The 17,218-nt window shown below is 33.8% G+C and overlaps 1 pseudogene across 1 annotated transcript; it reads left to right on the top strand.

The window, feature by feature from the left end:
* The first annotated feature begins 13,737 nt into the window (after positions 1 to 13,737).
* Positions 13,738 to 14,617, top strand: LOC306638435 (small ribosomal subunit protein uS5-like; annotated as a pseudogene). The gene has a single exon. The product of its transcript is annotated as a small ribosomal subunit protein uS5-like (transcript).
* The last annotated feature ends 2,601 nt before the right edge of the window (positions 14,618 to 17,218 follow it).

The raw sequence follows: 17,218 nt of genomic DNA on the forward strand, positions 1-17,218 counted from the left end.
AAAATAACAATGAATAAAATGAAACCAGGAAAATAAGTTATACCCATTGAAAGAAAAGATATTACAAATAATTGTAAATATTGATTATTGTTCATAATATGGAAATTTTTTAAAGAATGAAAAACAACAATTGGAAAACAGCCTTTAAAAATTATATATTCATAAGAAATCATATCTGTAAGTACAGAAAGATATTTGTATCTGTTTCTACCAACTGTATTTGAAATGCATAGCAACCATTAAGGAGATAAAGTGATCAAGGAGACAAGGTGGCCTGTTGGTTCCTTTAAATTTTTTTGTAATTTTACATGTTTTCAAAATTGAAAAAAATACATTATATGTATAATTACAAAAATCTTATTTAAAATAGACTCAGTTCCTGCTAGTGAAAAAAGGAGTGACTTTCATAAGTTGATGTATCCCTGTCTGACAGTCACAAAAAGCACTATTGGATTATCCCTAAATACTGGAAAATTTCATCATTCACTCCTGCGTGATACATTACATTATATCTGATAACTTCATTCATAATTATTATGAGTAATTGAGGCATAAACTTAATATGCAATGAAATTTTCATACTTCATTTTTCTCAAGTGTAAAACAACAATGGTAAATTCCCAACCATGTGAAATTAGCAATTAAGAAATAATTACAAAACCATGCAAAACAATACCTTCAAAATTCACCAAACAACTATAAACTTAATGTTTCTCCTGTGAAGGTATTTTTCAATGTATACTTTAAGTGCCTGATTACAAGTAATATTGTCTTTGGAGAACCTGAATCTAAATATTTGGAAACTGAAACGAGTTTATGTTTCATTTATATTTCAAAGCCAGATCTTAGAGTTGATAAAAGATCTTTGCCTTCATATTAATAATTATTGTGTTTTGTCACATTGCTGCCAAGTTGGTAACTACAGAAATGGAAGAATGATCCTAGGACAAAAAATAACTTGGAAGTTGGCATAACTACTTGATTTCATCCCCATGACAAAGGTATGTGAAAAAAAAATAGTTCTATGAGACAGTTTTGCTCATGGTAAACTGTTTAATTTAATAATTAAAAGTATGGAAAATATTTATGAATGAATTGCATTGAGTTAATGTGTATGAAGTTTGTTCAGCATCACAGTAGTGCAGTGTTCTAAACATAATAGGAACAGGCTGAAAAGAATGTGGAATGAATGACTAAATGAAAGGCATTTAAGGAACCCCAATTTCCTCCCTCTTCATCCCTGTGCTGACCCTTATTGATAGCTAAGTCAAAAATTCATGTCTGTTGTGAGGCCTGGGAGATGTCATATTAAAAGCAATATAAAACAAATTAAAAAAAAGTTTATTTTTGTTTAAGACAAAAATTTTTGTTTAAAAATTTCCAGAGTAAAACAGATTCTGTTAGTAAGCAAAATGCTATGGTTTTAGTTAAATTCAAATCTCAGGGGAGTAAAAGTCTTGTATGTGCCTAAATAATAACCCTAAAATGCATGTTTACATGATTACAATAAAATTACTTATAGCCCCCCCCCATAGTGGCACTACTGAGAGCTGTAATCATGATGAATTTGCATGAAGAATGTGAATTTCATTTTTGCCACTGTGATGTGCCTTTCATCACATGTGGCTGTTACATTTTTAATGGACGCTTAGCGACTCAATCTATGGCTTTGTTCAGTGATGTCCATTTTAGGAAAAGAATCACATTCAACAGGATTTAGGAAAAAAACTCTTTTGTCTACGGATCGATTCATATTAATTGTTTACCATGATAAACATTGCCTAAGGCCATCTTCTGAATAAATCATTTGTAAAATCATAAGAAAATAAAGCATATTTGATGGAATTGACATTCAATAAACACAATTGGAATTTTATGTGTATTTTATATATGTGGTTTTACTGATAACAGACACTGAATAGTAGAGTTATCTTTGGGTATAAATTTTACAAGTAGGCTTAGTTAGAAATTAGAACTTGATATCTTTGCTTGGGCTAATTGGAAGATGATATTGTACTCATTTGAAAATAATTTTTAGAGTGTTGAACTATCCAGTAATACTACATATGCAAAATAATTGTAATACTGATCATTTTTTAAAAAAGTTAACAAAAAAGGAAATGAGAAATGGTTTTATTTCTCAGTCAATATGCCATTGTTGATTAATGGAAAATCTGAGATTTCATCATATGCTACAAAGGAGAATGACATCAAAATGCCCTCTTGGTAGTAAGCTAGCCATATAAACCACAAAAAGAGAGCAGGATTAAAAACACAAGACAGTAAAATAGTCATTTTTCAGTGCTATGTAAATACTGTGGCATTTCAAATTCAACAATAAGCAGAATCAGCAGATAGTGACAGTCTTAAAATTGCTAAAAATCAATAGAAGAGCAGTAAAATGCAATTTTCCTAAACCAGGCTGTAACTTCAAGTGAGCCAAACTATTCTTGATGCAACAGAGAGATTTTTTTAATAGGACTTAAGAAAATGGATTTAACATTGTTTCACTTTATTAGTGGTTGAGGAATATAAATGTGAAATGCTTTGAAGTAATCTACATTATATTTTTATTAGCTTCAGAGCTTCTATATACATATTTTATGTTCTTTTCAGAGGCTTAAATAGTATTACATTCTAATTATTATTTGCAGATGATATTTGTTTTTCTCATAATGTCCAGCCAGAAATCTGTACTCTGAGTTCCATGAAAAAGAATCAGTTCACGTTGAGTAGCAGTTACTCAGTATGCATTCTAGCTCTTGCTTTCTCCGAGGGAAAGTTTTAAATAATGTATGGTGGTTTCCTTTGTAACGAGGTGCTCTTTTTTTATGTTTTGTTGTGATTTTGCCACTTTAGAGGAAATGTCATTAGTTAGAGGGTCACAAATCATATGGAGGATTTTTATCAATGCCATATAATTCATTGATATATCTTTTAATGGCTGGGTGAATGTCATTCAAGGCTCTTGGGCATTTAATTCAAATACTAAATTTAAGAATCATGAGCATATTCATGAATTAGGAAAAGACATAGAATAGTGTGTGTAAAACAAGATCTGGATGAATATCCTTTTTTTATTTTCTTCTTCTTCCTCATTAAAGATTGATTTGAAGATTTTTTGGGGGGGGATTTTTTTTTTTTTTTTTTTTTTTTTTTTTTTTATAGCTGTAGTTACTTTTTTTAGTTCGCAGGGTGGTAATAAAACATAATTTCCCTCTTCTCTTGTGTCCAGTATTCCCTTCCTCTTCAAATGCAGCTATTCTTAAACCTTCTTTCAAATATGAAGACCATGAAAAATGAAATAAAATAAAAGTTTCTGGAGAGCAAGTAGCTTTTTAAGCATTGAATTGAGGTCTCACTTCTAAGCACGATTTCTAAAATAGGCTACCTTGAAATAATAAAAATAAAAATAACAAATCTAAGCAAATTTTATCTTTACAAAAGAAGAACCTCCCTAAAGGTGTCCTTCATTATTCTGCCATTTCTCTCCTTAAATGCTTCCTGCATTTGAAATCTCTTGTATACTCTAGCACACTTGACTTGTTCAGGTACTGTTATTTATTTTGTGCATTTCTTTTTATTGTGTACACGTTTTGCTATTATGCCATGTTAGGCCCTTTGGTCAACTGACAGTATGTGTAGCCTTGCATTTGGGATACATGTCTAGGAGGCATAATAAGTAATAGCAATACAGGAAACACAAATAAGTAGCCTTGTATGCTGGAGAAAATAATTTAACAAAGTTCTGTGATGTTCTCTCAACTTAAAACACTATCTTGTTGATTTTACCTGTTTTCCAAAGAGCATGCCATTATTATTGGCATGCTTCTGGGTTTTTGGTCTGAGGATGCATGAATTATTAGTGTAGCTTGACATTTTAAAATCCTTAACTCTATAGCTTATCGTCATACTTCCTGTTAGCTATTATGGGCTTTAAGAGGCCATGCTAGTTGTTGATCAATGATTACTCAGTAATTCTGAGATGTCAGATTTTCTTGTGGGTTTATAAAAAGAAAAGAATCTTGGTAATTTCTGTACTTATAAGACTATCAAAGAAAACTGTAAGGCACTGTTACATATCTAATGCTTAGAAGATAATCATTCTGATTTTTGTGATAAACCTGTACTTACTTTCCTACTTTTACTTTTTAATAATAAAACAATGCCATTTAAATTCCATTATTTATTAGATTTTAGTGTCATTCTCTCAAAGCATGAAATGAAATGTTATAATGCACTGTATCACACAAAATTGAATGTCTGAAAATTTAATATTCAAAAAGTCCACCTAATTAGGGAAACTGATGAAGATCTCTGAGCTGCAGAAAGGTATAGTATATTTATGAAATTTTAATTTTCTAGGAACAACATGCTGGTTCTTATTACAATGCATTTTTAAAATGGTTATTTGCTTGTCATGGAACGATATAAGCAATTGAAACAAAGAAATATAAAAAATAAATATCAGACTTCTGATTTTTGTCAAAGAATTATAATCCTTCAATTTATATTTTCTGTGTATTTTTCAGTGTGAGAAGAGTTTAACTGAAAATTTTGAAATCTTTAAGTAAACAGTCATTCCTAGATATGTCTGTTTGAGTTTTTAATTGTTAGAAAATCACGGTGGAAATGTCTTATGCTTCATTTTTCCCCCTTTAATATACACTAAGCTTACCCTATCAGCAGGAAGCACTTTCAATTAGGAAACCTGTAATGAAACTCAGCACAATTAATTGCCTGTTAGTGTCTTATACTAGATCTATACTACCAGTTATGTTGCTAAATTGTGAGTTTGGAAACTTGCCTTCTACAGATTGACTTCCAACTCATCAAAGGATATATTCCAAAATCCCAGTGATTAGTTCCAGTGATTAATTTAAAATATGAACTACATTTTCCAACATTCTCCTATTGTCAGCCCCAGCAGCTGATTTTAAACCCTTGTCCCAACTGAGCTCTCTGAAGCATTTCAATCTATGGGACCATTCTCTGTGTCTTAAAATACTCTTCTCTTTTGGCTTCCATTCTTCTTGTTCTCATTCCATCTGTTAAATAATCCTTCTTAACTTCCTTTCTGGGCCCCTTCTTTTTCCCATTCCTTAAATTCTCTTATTGATGCTATTCTCATTTGTTCACCCAAGAAACATTTACAAAGTATTTACTATATGTACCGGAGTGAAAAAGACACTGGGAGATTCAAGAGTGTGTATAATGTGGGCGCAGTGCTGAGGAGTTTGATCTTCAATGTAAAGAAAGCACGACAACACATGTCCTTCAAATAGATGACATCAGCACTTCTCTGTATTTCACCTGGGTCACCTCACTGACCCTCAAGACTTCAATCATAGTGCATGTTGTCCACCCTGACACTTGTATCTACAGCTATTTCCAAGTCCTTAATGGACCTCTTTGTGTTTCTAAGTACTTAAAATTCAATGTGTTGCATGCTAAATTTTCCCTGATCAGTACTTTCATCTCTCCCAGCTCCCGAATACTTAGTTCTCCTGATGAATTCTGTCTTTATTATTGACAATTGTGTTGACATTTCCTGACCTCATAACTTATCATTCAGCCTTGATCAGTAATTTATACTTGCTTTTTTATGGAATCTGTTATGAGTGCTTGCCAATTCTCCTCAACAATGACTTCTGAATATCAACCCTCATTGCCATGTTTTATCTGTTACATAAAATCATAAACACATGTAGTCATTGATCATATATCATATGTTGGAGCACAAACTCTACTGAAAATATGATAAAAGTACTAGAAAAATGCCATTTTCAGATCCATACAGAATTGAACACATACCAGGTAGTTGACAGATGCTCTAAAACACTTCTGTGGACATGGAGGAATTCACTGATCAGAAGATAAGACCCCTTTCTTTAAGACCAACTTTTTAATTCTATAATCTGATAAACAAATACTCTCCAACTTTTTGAATAAAATACACATCGCAAAGGATAAACTTCAATTATCCCATGATATGGACTCTAAGAAACTTCAAGCCCTTTAGGTTCCATGGAACAAAGTTTGAAGAATACCATATGAAGGGAGTGCCATGTTTAATCTCTCAGGGAAGTTTATTGCCTTTCATGTTGGAGACCAAGCATTTTATGAACTGTGTCTGAGATTGTATTCCATCATCTGTTTTTCAAAGGGTCATTTACACAATCTTTTATCTGAATATTTAAATGAAGTTAGGAATTAAAGGAAAGTGTAAGATATATTTCCACAATAGACATCAGTGGAGCAAATACTTTTCATCATGAAAACTTAGCAGCACAGGCAATTAGCTGACTCGCATGGAAATATATTTATCTAGATTATTGAGCACCCCTGGACATATCTGGACCAGTGCTCAAAGCATGTGAGTTATGAATTAATCAGTGAATAAAATGAGAAAAGTTTTGATTATATATGGGTAGTAGATATTGCAAATTGGCTGCCAGTGGTCTGAATTTGGACCACAAATGCATTGTTTAGCCAGCATAATTTTTTTTTAATTTAAAGCAGTATTTAAACATCAGGATATTTGTCTTTTACATGAATCCCTGTGTTTCCAGCTTCTCCTGAAAAATTGAAAGCTCTGATAATACTGGGCTCACATTCTCATGTGGCAACAATTGGCTAGAACTGAAAGCAGCTGTTCCCTCTACACAGGACATGTACTTTCTGGTTCAGCACAGCTCCCTGCAGACCCACTTCACACATTTACTGTACCTGCCTGTTCCCTGTTGGCAGTTGCAGTCCTAGAAGACTGGCCTGGAAATTTGAAGTGTTTACAGAAAACCGCTATTCTGAATAATGCATCGTGTGTTGCAATGCAAGAGAAAAATCACCCTTTCTAGGTGAAAGTTGGAATATACATTCGGAAGTCAGCACTGAAGCTTCTATGACTCCCAAGAAATGGTGTGAAGAGAAAATTCCCATCTCTATTTACTTGAATTCATTTGAGTTTGACTAAGCAGAAAAAGAAGACAAGAATGATAGCCACCTGTCCAAGGCAAATCCAAGGGTAGTGAGAAAGCACAGGAGGAAGCCAACTTTGTGTTCCCTGAGATGTGCAAAATCAAACCCAGATGCCCAGCATTCTTTCAATGAATCAGGTACCTACAATTAAATGTAATTTTCAATATTTATCATCTAGAAGAAAGGATGATGCTAAGTGAAATAAGCCAAGCCCCAAAAACCAAAGGCTGAATGTTTTCCCTGATAAGTGGAGAATGATATATATGGGGGAGGGGGTGGGGAGTGAGAGAAGAATGGGGGAACTTTAGAATATGTAGAAGGAAATGAGAGGAGCGGGGTATGAAAAATGGTGGAATGAGACAGACATCATTGCCCTATGTACATGTATAATGAATCTACACTGTGTACAACCATAGAAACAAAATGATGTACCCCATTTGTGTACAATGAATCAAAGTGCAGTCTGTAAAAAATTAAAAGCTAAATAAAAAAGAATAATAAAAATAGAAAAAAGAAAGGAGGATGAAAAGGGACTTGATATTTTTCTTATTCTGTCTATATCAGTATTTAAATTTGTGCATCACCTTAGAAAATATAAACAAGAAAAAAGAAAAAGAAGCAAGCACTTGAAAATGCATTGTTTTTTCTATCTGGTGATGAAGATCATGATATTTAAAAATAATATAGTAGTTATAGTATTCCTAGTTATTCTAAAGCCTTACAGTTCTAGAGGGACTTGAAAATTGTTTCCTCATGAAAAAAAAAGTATTATATAGTTTAATTGGTTATATTTGGCTAATAAAAAACACTAAATGTCTCTTCCTAGTGCTTTCTTGAATCCTAGACCAGAGTATATATTACAGAACTGATCTGATTTAAGAGGACTTTGAGTCCTGTAAATTATCATGGAAAAACAGCTCAAATTTCTTTGATGTGTCACTCATCTTTCAGCAGCCCTGCAAATATTAGAGCACTTCATTTTTTTTCCCCCAAAGCACTTTCTTTTTCTTTTTTCCTTGAGATACAGATTTAGTAATTTGCCCAGGCTGGCCTCGAATTTGCTATCCTTCTGCCTCAGCTTCCCAAGATTACAGGCGTGGCCCACCACGCCTGGCTTCCCAAAGCACTCTCACATACTGCAAGCTTACCTTTAGGTATTGCATTACAGTTAATTTTAAGATATTTATCATAAAGAATATATGAAGAGGGTAACTCAAAAAGAAGATCAACTAATCAAAGACTTTCCCTTCTGGTTCAATAGTCATTAAGGCTGAGAGACTTAATAACTCTGATAAGCAGGTAAGTGGAGACACATCTGAGAAATCTCCAGAAATATCAGTGCTGTCATTCATGTTAGATTCTTGCCATTTATGAATTTACCATTTGAAATTGGACTCCCTGTAAACTATCCCAAAAGTTTATGATGTTTAAAACAATGGTCAGTTTTTGAAACTCTGAATTATTCCCTTTTCTGGTAATATGGAGCTAGTCACCTAGCTGGTGAGTGACTCTAGGCAGTCACTGAGCTTAATGCTGTTTGCTGTCCTCTCACCATTTCTATGTACATAACATCTGTCTCCAGATTCTTAAATTGTTTTTTCCCCTTTTCTCTTATTCTTATCTTTCTTTTAAGAAAATGATCTTCAACGGAGTGACAGTTCAAGTCAAAAGCAAAAGTGATTAAACTTTGGTGAAAGAATCTCTCAACTAAACCAATGCCTTTGTCTGAAAACTTGAAAATTCTAAGATTTCAAAACTGAAAAATATTAAGAATCTGTTATCCTTGAATGTACCTTTTAATACTAACTCTTTTCTACTTCAACAACAGTTAGTATTGAGTTCTCTGAGAGACAAATTTAATCTTCACTTAATCAACCAAAAAATATTCATGGAGTACCCATTTATGCAGATCTTGGGATTAACAGAGATTCAAACAAACCGATACAACAAATGAGGCTTCTTCCAGAGATGCCTCTCTCTCTCTAGACAGAAACAGCTCTGTATGAGGTCAGATATTTGGTCATCTGACCATCTACACTCTCTTCACTCTGCTAGGTCTTTGCATATGCCTTTTCTTTACCCTTAAATGATCTTCTATATCTAAGAGTTATTTTTGCTCTAGTTGCAGCCCTGGTGGTACTTTCCCCAGGAAGCCTATCCAGGGGAGCTAAGGGTCTTTCCTCAAGGCTGCTATGTCACTCCATTCACTCCTCATGGCATTTTTTATTGTATTGAGGTGATCTGTTCATGTACTTATCTCCACTCCAGGCCTCCATGGTTAGAATTTTAGTTTATTGAGAGTTTGGGTCATGTTTATTTTTTTCATCAATGGGTAACCTCAATGCATATCAAAATGCCTAGAAGAGTAAACATTCTTTTTGATTTCTCATTAAGAGAATCAGATGGAGGAAAATGCACATGTGGGAGAATGGGATGATGCAGTGAGGTGGACACTGATCCTGGAAGGAAGAAACAACTGAGAAGTGGCAACACTTACTATATAAAGAGCATCCATGTACAGTTAATTGAGAGCTGACAATATACTGGCAGATGGGAAAGAGCAATTACCCTGAAGAATATACTTTCATCAAAGCCAAGAAATACAGTGGCAATTTGTTCAATGACCATATGATTTGGTTTGATTCTGGGACTATCAGGTAGTACTTTGTCACAATGATCCAATACTTAATATAAGCCAATAATATTTCAAAAAATTTAAAATGCAAATAAAACTTCTTTTGAGAAATGAACAAATTATAAAATTCAAACACATGGTTGTTCATGCAATCAAAAATAAATTGTATCTGTATGCTACTGATTTATCTTGATATTCATCTTAATGCTTTTATAGACCTTCCTTTGTAATATGAAATAATATAGATGTCACAGTCAGAAAAAATAGTTCTTGGTTTCATAATTGCTCTAATTATGAAAATCTGATGGAACACCAATGCAATAACAGTTCTCGTCTTTGATTTTTCTTTTAAACTTTGTGGATTTTGCTATATAGTGCCATTTGTTTCTGAAATGAAACAAACATTTTCTAGCAAATGAAGTCTTTAATATGTTGTTTTATTTACGAAGGTAATGAATTTGACCTAATTTTGTCTGAGCTTCTTTCAGAATTTTGAAAACCAGATTCCCCCAAAAATCCTGATTTTGAAGATTGGGAATCTGTCATGACAAAAACTCCAAAATAGGGGCATCACCTTTTAAGGATGTGTCTGAAGAAAAGCCTTTATAATTCTAACCTGAAGAAAGGAAAATAAGGTTCTATAAAATGATTTCATAATCAACACTGTCTTTCTTTATTGAGGCTATGATGACCTGAACACTGTACTAGATACTGAATAAACAAAACTCATTAGAGCAAGTTCCTGCTTCTCCTACCCCCAAGCTTTAATAATAAAATGGAGAAAGTCAAGAATGTTAAATGCTAATATTTATGTAAGTTCTGAGAACAGGGAGGGAAAGTACCGGACCAGTTCGAGAGCTTAAGCAACATGTGCTGGAGATGATGATGGGTTTTAGTGATGAAAAATAGGAGATGAAGAAGTGGGGAAGGGAATTCCAGGCCAGGGCACTGCAGGTAACAAGACATAAAGTTGAAAAGCGAAGTACCAATGAACTAAGTCCTCGACTGCACATGCATGTTCCTGTTGCAAGGCCTTTGTGATTGCTAATTTCCCTTCTGAAATGTGTGTTCTCTAGAAAGTCATACTGTGTGTTTTTTTTTTTTTTTATCTCATTTGAGGCAATAGTCTGATCAAATGTCATGTCGTACCTGTGACCTTTACTCTCTATCTCCTAAATCTGTTTTGTTTTATAAGAATTATTATGATGTGCTTGATTGCTTATTAAAGTATGTATGAGGGCATGAACTGAGTTTGAATTTAAAGTTCCTACCGTAGGGAATAGATCTCAGTGAGTACTTGCTGGCAAATGAAAGAATGGTCCTGTAGGTGCTAATAGCAAGTGAGATGAGCTTTGCTTCTGTGACTATTTCAAAACATAAGTGACTCACAGCAGCAGACAGAAGATGTGCGAATCCTGAACTTGAGGGCAGAAGCACAGACCATGAAGGTGAATAATGCTCTCCACACTCCATTTCTGATCCTAACGCTACTCCACCTATTTCTTAAAGCTTTTTGGGATAAAGTTTTATATATTTGTAGGAATAAGAGATAATCTCACATGTTAAAATTTAACTCTTAACCCAATACTAAAAATAATGTTGCACATGTAAGTTAAAATTTTCTTCCAGGCAGTTAAGTCAAATATTTTCTTGCAATATATCCAAGGCTAAACTTATTGTGAAATTCTTTGAACTGGAAGCCCAACTCCCATAGAACTTTTCTTTTTTGCCAGGATTTTATCAACTGCATAAAAAATAAAAATACAAATCTCACTGTAACAAACATCACATTCATAAATGTTCCTAACTTGGTGAAATTCCACTGGAAATTCTCTAGAAATAAGTTTCATTTCCCATGTAATATGTAATTTCATATTGTAAAAACCTACATGTTCTAAACATGCTGAACTTATTGGGGGGTAGAATATATTAATAGGACAAATGACCTGGTAATTAGAAACAGTCTGCTAATTATTAATAGCACTCAGTATACATCTTATGTTTGAAGCTATTTTTTCAAAAATTATAAAAGGCAACTATTTTCTTTGATTATAGGATAAGTTAGACTTTTGTGTCCCTTTTAAGTTTATTACTAAGTATTTTATGTAACTGGATTCAATTAAAAATGGAACTGTTTTCCCAAATTCCATTTCAGATAGTTTAACTGACTTTTGTATGTTGATTTTGTATCCTGCATATTTATTAAATGTGTTTATTTGTTTTGACAGCGTATGCGTGTGCATGTGTGTAGTCTTTAGAGAAAAATCAACAGAATGAAAAGCAATGTATAAAATAGGAGAAATATTAGCAAATCATAGCTGATAGGGAATTAATTTTAAAAGAAATAAGAAAAATTTATAATGCAATAGCCAAAAAAGTAATGACCCATTTAAAAATGGACTAAAGACTTGAATAGACATTTAACTAAAGAATATATGCAAATGCCAGTAGGTATTTCAAAAGATGCTCAGTGCCACTAATCACCAGAGAAGTGCAAATCAAATGAGATATCATCTCACACCTGTTAGAATGACTTTCTTTTTTTTTTTTTAAAGTCAATGTTGTAAAGACTGGGGAAATACTGGAACCCATATACACTGTTGGCGGGAATGCAAAATGGAAATACCTCCGTGAAAAGCAGTATGGAGGTTCTTCAAAAAATTTAAAAATGGAACTACCATGTGATTCAGCAAACTCACTACTGGGTATCTATTCAAAATAATTGAAATCATATTTTGAAGAGATTAGCAAACTCATGTTAACTGTAGCATTGTTTAAAATGCCAAGATGTGGAAACAAACCATTCAATGGAATATTATTCAGCCCTATAAAAGAAAACACTGATATATGTGACAAATTGGATTAACCTTTTTAGAACATTAAACTAAGTGGAAAAATCCTGTCAGACCACAAATTTTGTATGATTCCACTTACATGAGGTACCTAAAACAATCAAATGCATAGAAGCAGAATGGAATTGTCATGGACAAGGAAGAAGGGAAGTGGGGAATGTCTAATCAACAGGTATAAAATTTCAGTTATGCAAGATTAATAAATTCTAAAGTTCTGTTGTACATTTTATGCTCTTTAAAATGTACTTATAATAAACAGTGTTCTATTGTACACTTAAACATTTGTTTAAAGGGTAGATCCCATGTTAACTTTTCTTAATACAATACAATGAAATAAAAGAACAATTATGTACTACGTGTGTATGTATACCTGTGTGTATATGTGTGTATATATACATATATATATATATATATATATAAAATCTGAATTGTTTAAAAATAGCCAAATGCCATTTTCTTTTTGATTTGAAAAATTTAATAATTGGTCACTTGTTTTAAATAGCACCATAGGGGAAGGGGGAAATTTTTTAAAAATAGAAATATTAAATCATTATTTTATTTGAATTAATCTGAAAAATATATAATTATGGCCATTTGAGAATCCTTCAAAATTTGAATATACATTTTGGAGCTTTTCAAAGTATATCTACATGAAGCCAGCAGATGTTACTGTAGTTATTGTTGGTGGTGGGGTGTGTGTATTCATAGTCTTTACAAGTAGTATAAATAGAAAATATTTAGCATTTATATACCACCTTACAGAGCAGGCTGGCATCTTAAGGACATTTATTTGTTAATCATTATAGAAAATAGGTGTCAAAAGTAATTTAGAGTGAATTATTTAGGTCACCAGTAGCCTGATTCTACAACATTGCAATAAAGGAGTGAAAGAGAAAAGTCAGTCGGGGAGGCAGACTTGAGGATTTCGTACGTGAGCGAAATTGGGCTGCTCCTTAAAATAGAGAACATACAATAATTTTTTCACCTATGTGATCTTAGAGAATAACAAAAGCTAAAAAAAAAAAAAAAAAAAAAGAAAACCCCTAAACACACCCCTTCTATTACTTCATGCTGACAACAAATGGCTGTGAAGTAGAAGCAGAAAATCGGGTACAAAATCTCTGCCCTAATTGTAACAGTGAATGGGAAGTGCCAAGACATTCACAGTCACAAAGTTGAGTAATGGAGTATATTGGACCTCTGACATCTCCATACAAAATATTTAGATATGACACAAAAGTAATTTCTGTTTCTTCTCTGGGAAAACACCAAATGGCGGATGATGCTGGTGCAGCAGCAGGAGGGCATGGAGGGCCCGGGGGCTGGGAATGGGTGGCCTGGCGGCCTCCCTGGAGGCTTCAGCAGCAGTCTCGGAGGCCCCAGCCAGAGCAGAGGCCCGGGTTGGGGCGGGGCTGCGGAGCCGGGGAGGCAAGGATGAAGATAAGGAGTGGATCCTGGTCACCAAGCTGGGCCGCCTGGTCAAGGACATGAAGATCAAGTCCCTGGAGGAGATCCACTTCTTCTCTTTGCCTATCAAGGAGTCTGAGATCATGAACTTCTTCCTGGGGGTGTCACTCAAGGATGAGGTTTTGAAGCTCATGCCTGTACAGAAGCAGACCCGTGCTGGCCAGAGGACCAGGTTTAAGGCATTTGTAGCTATCGGGGACTACAATGGTCACGTTGAACTGGGAGTAAAGTGCTCCAAGGAGGTAGCCACTGCTATCTGAGGGTCATCATCCTGGCCAAGCTCTGCATTTTTCCTGTGCAGAGAGGTTACTGGGGTAACAAGATTGGCAAGCCCCACACTGTCCCTTGCAAGGTGACTGGATGTTGTGGTTCTGTGCTGGTGCAGCTCATCCCTGACGCCAGAGGTACTGACATTGTCTCAGCCCCTGTGCCCAAAAAGCTGCTGCTGATGGTTGATATTGATGACTGCTATATTTCTGCCAGGGGCTGCACTGCCACCTTGGGCAACTTTGCTAAGGCCAACTTTCATGCCATCTCCAAGTCATACAGCTATTTGACTCCCGATCTCTGGAAAGAAACTGTGTTCACCAAGTCTCCCTATCAGGAATTCACTGACCATCTTGTGAAAACCCACACCAGAGTCTCTCTACAGAGGATCCAGGCTCCAGCTGCGGCTACAACATAGAGTTTTTTTACTAAATAAATAAATAAATAAATATTGATAATTAATAAGTGAATGAAACCTGTTTTAAAAAAAAAAAAGGAATTTCTTCTTTTTCCATTTTTTGACTTGTAAAGGTAGATTTGACAGTCCATAGTTGCAGCTTGTAAGTTGAATTTTCAGTAATACTATCAATACACAAAACACTAATTTTATTAAATCCAATCCATTTATATCTTGGACTCAGCTCTAGAAAAGATGGAAGAGTTAACTGATTCCAACTATTGAAACTTACAGCAGGTAAGTCTTAATTTTCACATATTCATGATTGCCAATATTAATTAATTTTTATGACTTCCACTGACTGATACTTGACTAGGTTCTTTACATTTGTAACTGAAGTTATTCATAAAGACCTAAGAATTATCAATATTTCTCCCAGAAGAAAGGCTTCATGTGAAGCATGCAATATCTGGGAAATGGATCTATCTGTTAATAGGTAAAAATGAAAAACAAAAAAACACTGAAGTTAATCTTAATTTAATTAAAAAGATGATTTTTAGGGGGCTGGGGATGTGGCTCAGTGGTAGAGCGCTTACCTAGCACATAAAAATAAATAAATAAATAAAATAAAGGTATTGTGTCCACCTACTACTAATGGTATTAAAAAAAAAGATGATATTATATGTCAGCAATCCTTGGTACATTACAAACCAATTTTTACCAAAACTTAGAAACTAATCAGTTGTACCGAGTTGCATCCAGAAGTTACAAAATACTACTGCTAGTTATCAAAAAGAGATATGGGCTTTAAAAATGTTGTGCTTTCTTCATTTCTAAAAGTAATTAGTTCCATAATATTTGGGGTAAATTATTCTAAGGGAAGCAGTTTATCATGGTGATAAAGATCAAAAAGAACTCTTCAGTCAGATTGATTTTTCTTAAAGCCAAGAATGGACAATGCTAATGTTGTCTTCTCACAGGGTGGTTTTGAGAATTAAATAATCCATTTAAACTAAGCACTGTGCCTGACACACAGAGAATGTTCCATACACTTTGTTCTTATAATAACTTCATTTAAATTGAGGTCATCTTAGTTTATAATGAAATTATCCAACAGATTTTAAGACTGTGTGGCTTAAAATTTCTACTTACAATTGAGCTGGGGTGTTGGTTTTAACAAATATTGACAGTGTTTGTGGGAAAACATATTTCTGACTTCTTCCCTGTAAACTTAGATGTGGAACTTAAGTTGTACACATAGCATTCAAGCCATCATTTCTACATGTTCTTATGATATTAGCTCTGAAATTCATCTGAAGAAACCTCCTGTTTTCAGTAGCTTTTATTCTTTGTCGATGTAGAGGAGATAAGGACAACAGTGTGCTAAAATATTCTGCAAAAGTCAGTGCAGAGTTAAGCAGTTCCTGGGTCAGTTGCCCCAGGAGCTTTCTCTATGTATTCAGTTCTAGTAAGCATTCCAAGAAGTTTCATGACAAAATTCATTGTAGGAGAAAGTAACTAACATAGATACCAAACAATCAAAATATCTTCTTTTGTTTTCTCTTGAAGAATTCATCTATTTTATTTCTACTTCAGAGTCTTGTTGTTTTGACCAAGTTTTCCAATATTTGTGCGGGGTACACAATTAGTGAAAATGGTGCTACTGTTTCAGAGGTCAAAACCAAGTGAAAATACGTCTTCATAAAGGTCTTTGCTTTAACCATGGTTGTCCAAGACATTTTGTGTTAAATAAGAAATAAATAATTTATTATATTTACACAGATCCCCTCTATACAAAAAAGAGCTGATCTGTAAGTTTCTATTAGATTAGATTTTTTTCCTCAATGATAGGAACAAGTATGTGTTTAAGATAATATTATAACCCAAATAATTCTAAGCATTAGTCCTTTCAATAAGTTCTTTTGTCTTTAGTTGTTTTATTTGATTCAAATATTAAAAAGCAACTGTGACCTGAAATAGTTGTAGAATTCACACCATAAATAAATTAGATAACATCTAAAGTATAGAATATTCATGTTTTTATTAACTTTTAAGTAAAAATTGAATTAACTCAATGTATTTCAATATATTTTCTAAACAATTTTATTCTACTATTTTATGAATAATAATTTTTAAATTTCTACATTATCATGATTATAATATTCCAAGGTAAATTATTTTTGATTACAGAGAATTTAGCAAAATCTAGATTTGCAACTTCCTGTCAATTAACACAGTACCTCTTTGTACCCTAACTTAGGTCATATTCTTTCTTTTAAGATATAGGTGTCCCTCAATGGCTGCATGTCTCTGTGTCCATATGGTTTTGAGCAAGTGGGGAAAGTGCTCAGTACTGCTGTGTACCCACACTTGTGGAGTTCAGCTGGAGTACCATCTGGTGTGGTCCTCTTCCCATTTTCCTCGTTTGATTGCTTTCTCAATCTGGAAAATGGTAGCTGGATCGTCCAACGGGTCTCCAGATGGCTGCTGGATCATTTCATGTAGTACCCATCAACAATATTTGATGGGTTATTTAAAGTTCATCCAAGGTGTTTGCAAGTCAATTATTTGTCCATAAAAATATCAGAAATTTTGTTTGGGGAAATATCATAATGTCAGATT

The sequence above is a fragment of the Sciurus vulgaris genome (genome assembly GCF_902686455.1).
Source record: "Sciurus vulgaris genome assembly, chromosome: 1".
In the NCBI taxonomy this organism is placed as follows: domain Eukaryota; kingdom Metazoa; phylum Chordata; class Mammalia; order Rodentia; family Sciuridae; genus Sciurus; species Sciurus vulgaris.